The sequence below is a fragment of the Cryptomeria japonica genome, chromosome 10 (assembly GCF_030272615.1).
Source record: "Cryptomeria japonica chromosome 10, Sugi_1.0, whole genome shotgun sequence".
NCBI lineage: Eukaryota > Viridiplantae > Streptophyta > Pinopsida > Cupressales > Cupressaceae > Cryptomeria > Cryptomeria japonica.
The window spans coordinates 165223524-165234616 of NC_081414.1; positions in this window are offsets into that span (position 1 = coordinate 165223524).

The following is an 11093-nucleotide window of genomic DNA, read 5'->3' on the forward strand; positions in this document are numbered from 1 at the left end:
ATCAACACCTTCCACTTGAGCATACCCTTTGAAAACTAACCTTGCTTTATGCCAGACTATCTTACCTTCTTCATTCATCTTGTTCTAGTACACCCACTTGGTACTTATGACATTCTTGTCTGTTGGTCTAGGAGCAAGTTCCCAAGTCTAATTCTTCTCAATTTGTTTCAATTTTTCATCCATGGCATCTACCCACTTCTCACTTTTGCAAGCATCATCAAACGTTTTGGGCTCTACTTTAGTCATGAGACAAAAATTTACCTACTCACTTTCCTTGGCTAATCTCCTTCTAGTCTGCACACCTTCATTCCTATCTTCTATGATCTGTTCTTTCGGATGATTATTCTGCACATACCAGTTAGGGGTCTTGTTTGGTGTGTCTTCTACCGGTCCATTGTCAGATTTTACTCTATGTGAGTCTTCATCTACTCTCACATTTACACTCTCAACCACCCTTATCAATCTCTTGTAGCATTTGTAGGCTTTACAAGTTGGTTGAGTATCCCAAGAAGATTCCTTCATCACTTTAGGAGTCAAAAATTCCTAATACATCAACATCTCTCTTGATGAAACACTTTCTTCCAAACACTTTGAAATGCTTGAGTGATGGTTTCCTTTCATACCATAACTCATAAGGATTCACTCTACTGTTCACTCTTAACTTTACCCAATTTAATATGTAGAGAGCAGTATAAACTACTTCCTTCTAGTACATATTTGTTATATTGGCTTCATTCAACATAGTCTTGGCCATCTCCTTCACTGTCCTATTTTTCCTCTCTACCACCCCATTTTGATGAGGTGTCCTTGCATCTGAATACTCTCTTTGGATCACATGTCTCTCATAGTGGTCAACAAACTCATTTGAAGAAAATTCTCCACCCCAGTCTGAACTTAAGCATTTTAAATGGTATCCACTTTGATTTTATACCATCATCCATAAAATATTGAATCTCTCAAACGCTTGAGACTTATCATGCGGGAAGGTTACCCAAGTCATTCTTGAGTAATCATCTATGAACAACATAAAATACCTTTCTCTAGCCAATGCTCTTGTCCTTGTTGGCCCACATAGGTCTGTATGTATCAACTCCAAAGGTCTTGAGGTGTTATATTCCTTTGTTTTAAAGATGACCTTTTCTTTCTTACCTCTAACACATTCATCACATAATGTGCTTGCTGGTTTTATTATCTGAGGTATGTTTCTCACAAATCGGTTCTTTCTTATCTTGATCAAATTATCAAAATTCACATGGCCTAGTCTCTGGTGCCACAACCCGCTTTCATCAACCTATCCCATCATGCATTGGGACTCATAGCATTCCTTCAAATTGTAGACATTACCCTCTGTTCTCTTTCCTTCTGCTACCTCCTGACCGGTACTCTTCTTTCTTATATAACAATCGGCAAAATCAAATGAGAACTTGTACCCTTTCTCACACATCTAACTTACACTCAGCAGGTTATGCTTCAGTCCTTCCATATAGTACACATCATGATCCTTGAGCTTGCCATCAATATTCAATGTACCCCGACCTTTTATCTTGATGGAGGAGTTGTCACCAAAACAAACTGAACCACCATTCCAATCATCAAGTTTGATGAACTTTTTCTTATCTCTGGTCATGTGATTTAAGCAACCACTATCAACTACCCATAAATTCGTCCTTTCAACATGTAGAGAAATGTGCACAATTAGACTGGACTCTATCTTGGTTTTCTCCTTCTCTACCCAAACCGGTTTCTCTTCTTTCTTTTCCTCTTATGTTACTTTGTTTTCTGGTTTTGTTTCTAGCTTCTCATCCTGTACTATTTTCATTTTCTTGTCAGTTCTCAGCTTACAAAACCTTGCTATGTGACCAAAATTTTGACACTTGTAACATTTCACATTAGCACTATAAGATGTACTTAATGCATTCTTGTACGACATTTGCATATTACTCCTACATACATAACTCTTGTGACCAAACTCATTGCAATTATAACATGTGACATTTGTACTTTGTAATTCAGCAAATGAGTTTCTACTCCCAAACCTAGGGCTGACATTCATTTTCCTACAATCTTCCATTGTATGACTGAACTTATTACACCAGTGACAATAACCTCAATAATTTGGAGCAGGCATGTTAAGTTGTCTTGAACTTGCAGACGGCTACCTCAATGGGGGTCTTCCTTTCATGCAGCTAACTCTTGTGAATCCTTCCTGATCAATACTTTCATTTCTCCTTAGATCTGCATGTTGGTACACTAGGTATGGTCTCTGGTTCATTGATTGAGAATACCGGTTTGTGTGGCAATTTCTAGCAGCATCTACATATGTCTTCTTGCTAGTATCCTTTCCCACTGTGAATGTATTTCTCTCTTCACCATCATTTGAAGAGGTTAATTGTATATCCTTATCATAAGTGTCTCTGCTATTTGAACTTTGACCTTTTTGAAAAACTAGGCCACTGAAATCTTTCGATTCCTTTTGTTTGCTCAACATCTTGTCCAGGGCTTCAATGTTGCCTTCATATTTTCTTCTAACTTTTATCTCTTCCTAACTTTCTCTAATTCCTTCTAGAGTTTCACTATTTATGCTCGCATATTCTGATGATCCTTTTCCTTTTCACTCAGACCTCTACTAGTATCTTCACAGATCCTTTTGGAATCTTCTTGTTGGAGTTTTAGATCTGCAATAGTCTTCTTGGATTCTTCAAGAGATTTCTCCAATAACTCTTGTTCGTCAACTCCAACCTTTTTCACCTTCTTCAGATCTCTTCTTATTTTCTTTAACTCATCCAAGGCACTAATGAGTTGAGCTTCTAGATCTACTTCTCCTTCCTCTTCTTCTTCTTCTCGTACCAAGACATCTTAGGCCATGAAAAGGTTTTCTTTGATTTCATCCTCACAACAAAAATCATCAGAGGCACTATTATCATCTGAGGTATCATTTTCATGCGTGTAGAGACTACTCTATTTCAAGTTTCCTCTTTTACCATACCGGTAGAGATTCTTCTTCCTATCCTTACCACATGATCTGCTACCACTTGATTGATCATCTTCCTTTTTATCACCATAGGGACATTTAGAAGCAAAATGTCCAATTTTTTCATAGTTGAAACATTTCAAAGGCAGCTTCCATTTGTACTTCCCGGAACCTCTTTTTAGTCTTGTCAGAAAGTTGGCCATAATTTCATCAAAGTCTTCACTGGTTGCTTAATGAGAAGACTCTTCTTTTCCTTTTGTTGATTTTTTGAAAGTGGATTCTTTCTTCACATCCTCAATACCGTTATACCTCATCTCATAAGTAGATAGGGAACCATACAACTCATCCATTGTAAAGACCTTTAGATCTTTTGCTTCTTCTATTGCTAATAATTTTGTACCATACTTAGATGTAAGAGATCTATGTACTTTTTTCACTACCATGTCATCTTTTATTTCATCTCCAAGCCCTCTAATGGTGTTTGTTGTTTCATCAACCCTTTGGAGAAAGTCAACAATCTTCTCTTCATCTCTCATCTTCAAACCCTCAAGTTGTGCTCTCAGTGCTTGCATCTTGGCTTCCTTGACTTTAGCATCGCCTTCAAATATCTTTTGCAACTTATCCCAAGTTTCTTTGGCAGAGGAGCAGTGCATGACTTTAACAAACTCATTATCAGATAACCCACTAAGAATGGCATTTTTAGCTTTAGAATTGTCCTCATATTCCTTCTTAGCATCTGGATTAGTAGGAGGATCATTAGGGACTATGTACTAATTCACAACTGACATCCACACATCACAACCTATAGAGAACAAATAGGTTTCCATTCTTCTACTCCAAAAAGCATAGTTAACACTATCAAACATAGGGGGTTTTGAGGAGGCGCATTCATTTCTTGCCATTGTGAACACTTGACAGGATCTACCTAAGCTAGAGAATGATTTTGACAAAAAAAAGGAACCTACGCTCTAATACCAATTGTTGGACACAATAGATCATTGAGAGGGGGGTGCATCAATGAATTTAAACACTTCTCTTCAATAGAGAGATACTGGTAATATATAAAACAAACTGATTGCTAATAGGTAGCTCAAACAGTGCAAAATAGTTGTGTAAGAGGATTTTCTAAAACATTAACATAACACAGGCACAAGAATGAAACACACAACACTAGATATACGATGAAAACCCAATGTGGGAAAAACCTCGGTGATAATAGTTGCTCGAGATCTTCTGCTCCAATCCAGCCTCACAAAGAATCTCTTATTACAATATTTAGGGCTCCAACCCATAATTTATTAGCACCAATCCAAAGGAGCACCAACCCCTGAACAATTTATAGGCTACAACCTAAAGGAGCTGCAACCCTTGCACTAATCTCCAACTTAGTGAAAACACTATAAAACTAAGTTACAGAAATGAAATCACTATTGCAAATGATGTTTTGCAACCTTAGAATATTATGCTATGTCGGTTTCAACCTTACAGGTCTGTATTCTCTCACCCTCTCTGCAACTTGTCTTTTTTTATTACTTTTCTAAATCCCCTCTCACAATATCTCTCCTCCTCAACTCACACATGATCACTCTTTATCAGGCACTGCTTTTGCTAGTTTGTCACTTATGTGTTCTATTCTCTCTCCATCGGTTTGTTCCTTACATCAATTTATCCTGCTTCTCCTTTGGTCTGGTCTTTCCTCATTAACACTTCAAGTGTTTATCTCTTCGCCTATCAGACAAAAATTTCACCTTTGCCTTCACTCTACGGCAGAAACAATTAGAGTCTCAAGTCATTATGTTTAAACTTGAGCTTTCTGGCCAAGAATCAATTCAAACTTAGGGTGGTTAGGGTTTCCTTCGCTCGACCAAATCTGCATGAGATCCAATCCAAACTACCTTGGATCAATCACCTGTATTTATTTTCCAAAATTGAATGCATATTTGCTAAAGATAGAAATCTGTTGACTCATTTACAATCTAGTTGTTTGCTTCTCGAGGTCATCTTGCAGTCTGATTTCTTTGCTTCGATCCAAGCGCCAGCTACTCCCTAATTTTTTTTTCATTCTTTCTTGCTCGAGTCGCATAAATTATGAATACTAAGAGGGGGGGGGGGGTAAATTATTATACCAAAAATCATTGTAAACAAACTCTTAAATAGTTTAGTAGATAACTAGTGCAATAGATTCACTAATAACCTACTTAAGATAAATGCAAACCAAATAGAAAAAAAGCATTCACCCACAAGAGAACAATCACCATAACACAAGATATTTGACGTGGAAACCCAAATGGGAAAAACCACGGTGAGCAGAAACTCACAAGTAACTATCTGCAGAATAGAAACTAGACCGGTTAAGGTCAGACAAGTTAATGTCATACAATGTTCTTCACAAGAACATATCCTATTAGTAATCTAGATCTCTTTTAGGAGATAAGTCCTATTAAAAACTACCTTGTGAAAGGATATCAAATCCATAGTTGTGAACCACCTTGTTAGAGGATTTACCAAGGCTTTTCTAGGCCTACCCAGTTAAGGGTTTCAGACTTGTCAAAGATATTAGTAATCAACAAGTGAATGATCTAGACAATAGAATAATCTGCTTAATTAGATCCTTGTCAGCTCATTGTTAATGCATTTTAGCATTAATTTAGTCTTCAATATCTCCACACTCTATTTCTTCACACATACTTAATCTTCTCTTCAATGATCTCACAATGTCTCATACTTTGTCTCTTACACATATCATGCATCTCACACATGCAAACCCTAGACATGATGTCCTTATAAAGAAAACTGATTTCATGTCGGTCCAATAGGATTAGACTACAAGTTCCTAGGTCAGTGCATCTAGACACATTTGGTAAAATGACACAAAATCATCGCCAAAGTGTCGGTGGATGATAACTCATCACACATTATAGTAATACCAGTTGGTAACTCATCAAAGAGTAATACCAGTTGGCACAATATACTGATTACCGGTTGTCAAAAATGAAGACTGGTAGATCATAGTGTTCCGATAAAAAGTAAACTACCACTTCAGTCCTTCGTACTACTTGTGATCTTCAAACCGCTTGGGATCTCCATACTGCTTGAGCTCTTCAGTCAATCTGTGACCGGTAAACATCTTTTGCAAAATACCGATAGTCTAAAGACTATACATTCAATAATACACAATACCGGTTGGAACAATTACCAGTTGATCATAGCTCATACATCAAGAAAGTGTGTGTCCATCAATGACAATCAGAACATCATCAAAATGCCAAGAATCTCCCCCTTTGGCATTGATGGCAACACTTAGGAAAATTTTGACATCTAAGTGTTTTTACAATAGTAACAAGATGATGCCACAATCAAAATTACTCCCCCTAAGCATATACACTACTTCCTTTGCAAAATTACAAGTGCATGAAATGGTAACATTCATCAAAATTTTAAGTACACTACTCCCCCTTTGCCAACAATGACAAAGTAATGCAAAGTAACCCATGTTTCCTTATACAATAAAAATAGAGTAAATTTTTATGACAATAAGGATTGAAATTTATCAAAAATAGATTTAAAGTCCTGCATAAAAATTTTCATGGCCAATGTCCACAACTCAAGTAATGAGGTAGCAACCTCAGTTTCAGTCTTCATCTGGAATGCCAGTTCTTCCATTGCATCAATGGTACTCATCTCTTGAGTTACCGTGATAGCTTCCAAGTTGAGAAAACATTTCTGAAGAGTCTGGAGTCTTGGCAATAAGAGCAGTTGAAGCTCCTACAAATCTCTAGTCCGGTTGTTGATCTCTGAGTCCATCTTGGTTGTCTGATGCTAAAAGTGATGAACCATTTGCCCATATGTAGTGAAGAGATCATAGGGCATCTTGAAGGTGCTAATATATGATTGGAGTTTATCTTTCTGTTTAAGCACATCATCACAAAATAGATGGGGTTGGAAGATTTTACTCAAAAGTAATTTTCCCTTCTCCATAGAAACACTGATATCCTTCTGTTGTTTTAGTAGTTGTGTCCAGAGCTCATTCATTTTCTTGACTAAGGTAGTCTTGAGTGCCTTTTCATGGTTTTTCTTTGTAGTGGCTTCAACAACATCTTCCAAGCATTGTACCTAGTCTTCCACTACGGTACAAAGAAGTTTCAACTTAGAGAGAGAGGAATCGGTACTGGGGAGGTTGGTATCAGGAATTAGACTAGTAAGGGTGTCAACCGCAGTTTGTATGACATCCTGTTCTTTCTTCCTTCACAATTCTTCTAGTCTTTCTTGTGCAAGTTTGATTCTATGCAGTAGCTCAGACTCATCTGCAAGAGTTAGATCAACAGGACTGGTGGTATCAACCTATTTGGTTTGATCATCGGTTATGTCTGCCCTCCTTTTGTTTTGATCTCTGCTTCTTTGTTCTTCTTTGCTTCCTTCTCCTCTTTTGCTCTTTTCTTTTCCTCTTCTTTCTTCTTTTTCTCCTCTTCTTGTTTTTTCTTCTCCATTTCTTCCTTCTTCTTGTCCTCTTCCTACTTTTTCTTCTCTCCCTCTTTCTTCCTTTCTTCTTCCTTCCTCTTGTCTTCTTCTTTCTTCTTCTCTTCTTCTTTCCTCTTCTCTTCTTCTTTCCTCTTCTCCTCTTCTTTCCTCTTCTCCTCTTCTTTCCTCTTCTCTACCTCTTTCTTTTTCTCTTCCTCCTTTCTCTTGTTTTCTTCCTTCCCTACTTTTTCTTCTTTCTCTTTCTCCATTTGTTCTTTGTCCCATTTCTCTTTCTCAGCTTGTTCCTTATCAGGAGTTACATCCTCATTATCTAAGGCATAAACATCAATAGTGTCAATTTTCTCTATCACTCTTTCACCTTCACTGTCAAACACCTCATCCGGTTTGTCTGAGGATAGGTTCGGTGCTTGGTCAGCCTACTTAGCGGCTTTAGATACTCGGTGCATATTGACAACATCTATCACATGTATGTGAGTATCCTTTTCCACTTCAGAAGCTTTTCCTTCTAGTAGCCTGAGTCTTCTCCTTCTCATGAAGAAGATGCCTTTGTTCTTATCCATTATTTCAAATAATTCAGAATTTGAGGCATCAGGAAAGTATTGTCAAAGCATTTTCTCCCTGATCTCCTGTTCCTTTTCAATGGCAATGCACCATTTGTTATCTAAAGAATTATACAAAGAATCTGTTGTAACCAATCTAATCTCAGATGGCGACCGATCATTAACACGTAAATATTTGATGACTTCCTATTCTACTTCTTTCTCACTATCAATAAAATCATCAAAATGTTCCTTTAAATCATCAAGCACTTTCCTCTTAATATTTTCTAGTCTTCTCTGACAATGTGTCATTGGCTTATAAGAGGAAATATCTATATTTACTGATGTTGAAGTTGTAGGAACATTATCGGTAGACTTCGCCTTCTTGCTTGATTGCTTTGTCTTCTTTGTTTGAATTTCTAGTTTAGTGTCCTCTGACTCCGGTGAGTTGGTTTTGGTTTTTGTAAGGAAAGCAAGTGCGGAAATCACTTCCCTAATGTCAATTCACAGAGGAGAAATGGACTAGTGTAGACAAAATTTCAACATTTACTGAAACATGGCATGAGTAAAAACATACACAAAAACAACACAGAGAGATAACACACAGAGTTAACGTGGGAAAACCCTTTTGGGAGAAAAACTCACCACCAGCAAATGATCAACTTTATTATCAGTATGTTAAAAACAATACAATATAGTCTCATCTGCAGATTTCCTTCACTCTGATATACAATCATTCTAGATCGACATACAAACAATCGGATCACACCCTTCACAGAAGACCTAGCAGCTCTCGAGTTTACACACACATCTGCATTACAGTCGGCTGCTAATATCAGGCTAAACGATGGTTCACAAGAGCAACTACCCCAACCGCCCAAAGTCTAATTGTTTGCTTGTGTCAGTCTGTATTCATGAGAAAATGATCATCCCATATGCAGCAGAGAACCAGGTCGGTTTGTATTCATTTACACCGACGGTCACAAACATAGTGTCTGAGAGTCAACCTTTTGGATCTCGGTCCAACCTTGCTCTCATAGTCATTAGCTATCGACATAACATTCAAAATGTAAAACCGATAGGCTGATGATACCCGATACCTTGCTCCCACAGTCAACCACTCCATCTTCCATCGACATAACATCTAGAAGGTAAATCCGATGGCCTGATGATACCTGATCGCCTAAGGCGACTCCATTGGGTCATCGGTATTAGATTTCCAAAAGCAACTTTGATCTCTGATGGCTAAGAGTGGTCTTCATCGGAACATCAGAACAAGAAACCAATTGGTATCTCGATCGTCAATACCAAGAGCCCGGTCTCATCGGGTCATCAGAACACAAGGGAGAATTCTATGCCGATAAGTGAGATAGGGAAGAGCGGTCCCATCGGGACATTGGCATGACATTCAGAATGTCAACCCAATACTTGATATGTGACCCGAACCACTAAAGAGAACTTCATCGGATCATCAGCACAACACTACTGTAGTCTCCCCAAAAACCTGAAGTTATCCCGATGACCAAAGTTGACTCATTGGGTCATTAGGATAGCATTATACCTGCTATTCTGATACCCGATAGAGAAGAACACATCAGCAAGAGTCATGCCAATAGAAGAGAATGCATCGGCAAGAGTCATGCCAATAGAGCTCACAAAGATCCTTCATGTTGTTTCATCTGAAAGACTTAACCCGATCAGTATGGACAATTATCAAGTGAATTAGAGGCACATATTCCAATAGTTTTCCGCTTCCTCTCAAATACCTTTGCTGGAATAACCTCAAGTTTCTTCTTAGCTGGTGACTACTTGGTCACTTTCAGATTGGCAGAGGTAACCGGTGCAGATACCGATGGGACTGCTTTACCCTTTTTCTGTTTTGGTTCTTTAATCGGTGTGGCCCTTTCCATGTAAGTACTGGCTCTCTTTTTCTTAGTAGCGAGTGGCGAGGCAAGTAGGGTAGAGGCATACCCGATCAACATGTCATTCATTACTTCATACCCCATTGGTTCAACGACATCCTTTCTTGGTTCCACCACTTTCATTATGCAGTCATCTATTCTTATTATGAAGCAGATGTCATCTTCATACTTTTTCACAATATCATCAAATATCCTCATTCTTTGGCTCATTTTCTGCTTGAATTCATCAAAATACTTGTTAAGAACCTCAGGATATCCAGTTCCTACTACTTGAAGACTTTCCTTGATTTTCCTAGAAACCGGTAGGTCAGCAGACCATTGAACATCACCTTTTCTAGGGAAATAACCTTGAAAGTAGAAGAATAAACCGATCAGAAGTTGGCCAAATATGAATCTTAGAGAATTGTTCTGTTTGATAGAATTCAAATTTAACAACAATTGCTTCTATAGACAGGTACAAAGGTCAAATGTACTGTCTTCCTTGATCATTCTGTAAGCAACATTCACTGCAACAGTAGGGACAAAATTCATTCTGTTGGCATAGAACATCTGGTAACCAATCACCATGCAAGAATATTTCACCAGATCATCAAAGATGGTATTGCTAGTCATTGCTTGTTGGTCACTCACAGAACCGCTGAGCTTTGTCATTTCAATTTTGGTGACCTTTCGTAGAGCTAGCACCTCTCCAATATTGCAAAAACTAGTGATGGCATGAATTGCTTCTGGTGTGAAGCCATGCGTCTGCTCGAGATACATCTTATCACCATGTACTCTACTGAGAATGATGCAGATATGATCTTCTATGAACTCTTCCAGAAAATATACCGCATTATGCAGTTTAATCTTCTCAAGGACACTGTACTCAAGTTTGATCTTCTTATCATCCCCACAAAACAAACTTAGCTAGGAATGAATCACTAGGGATCCTAGGTCTTCCAATTTACAATCAATATACCCTAAAATATCTCCCTCAATAATAACTATAGTGGGTATTTAGGATAGGGCATTGTATTTCATTTTCTTTTGAAGAAATTCAGCTAAATCTACAGGTGCACTAGAACTAGAGTGCGATGCAGAAGCCATGATAAGAAAGAAATTTGAGAAATACCTTCACAATCCAAAATTTAGTGTTTGCCAATGTCTCCCACAATGCACCACTTTGATTGCTAGATTACCGCT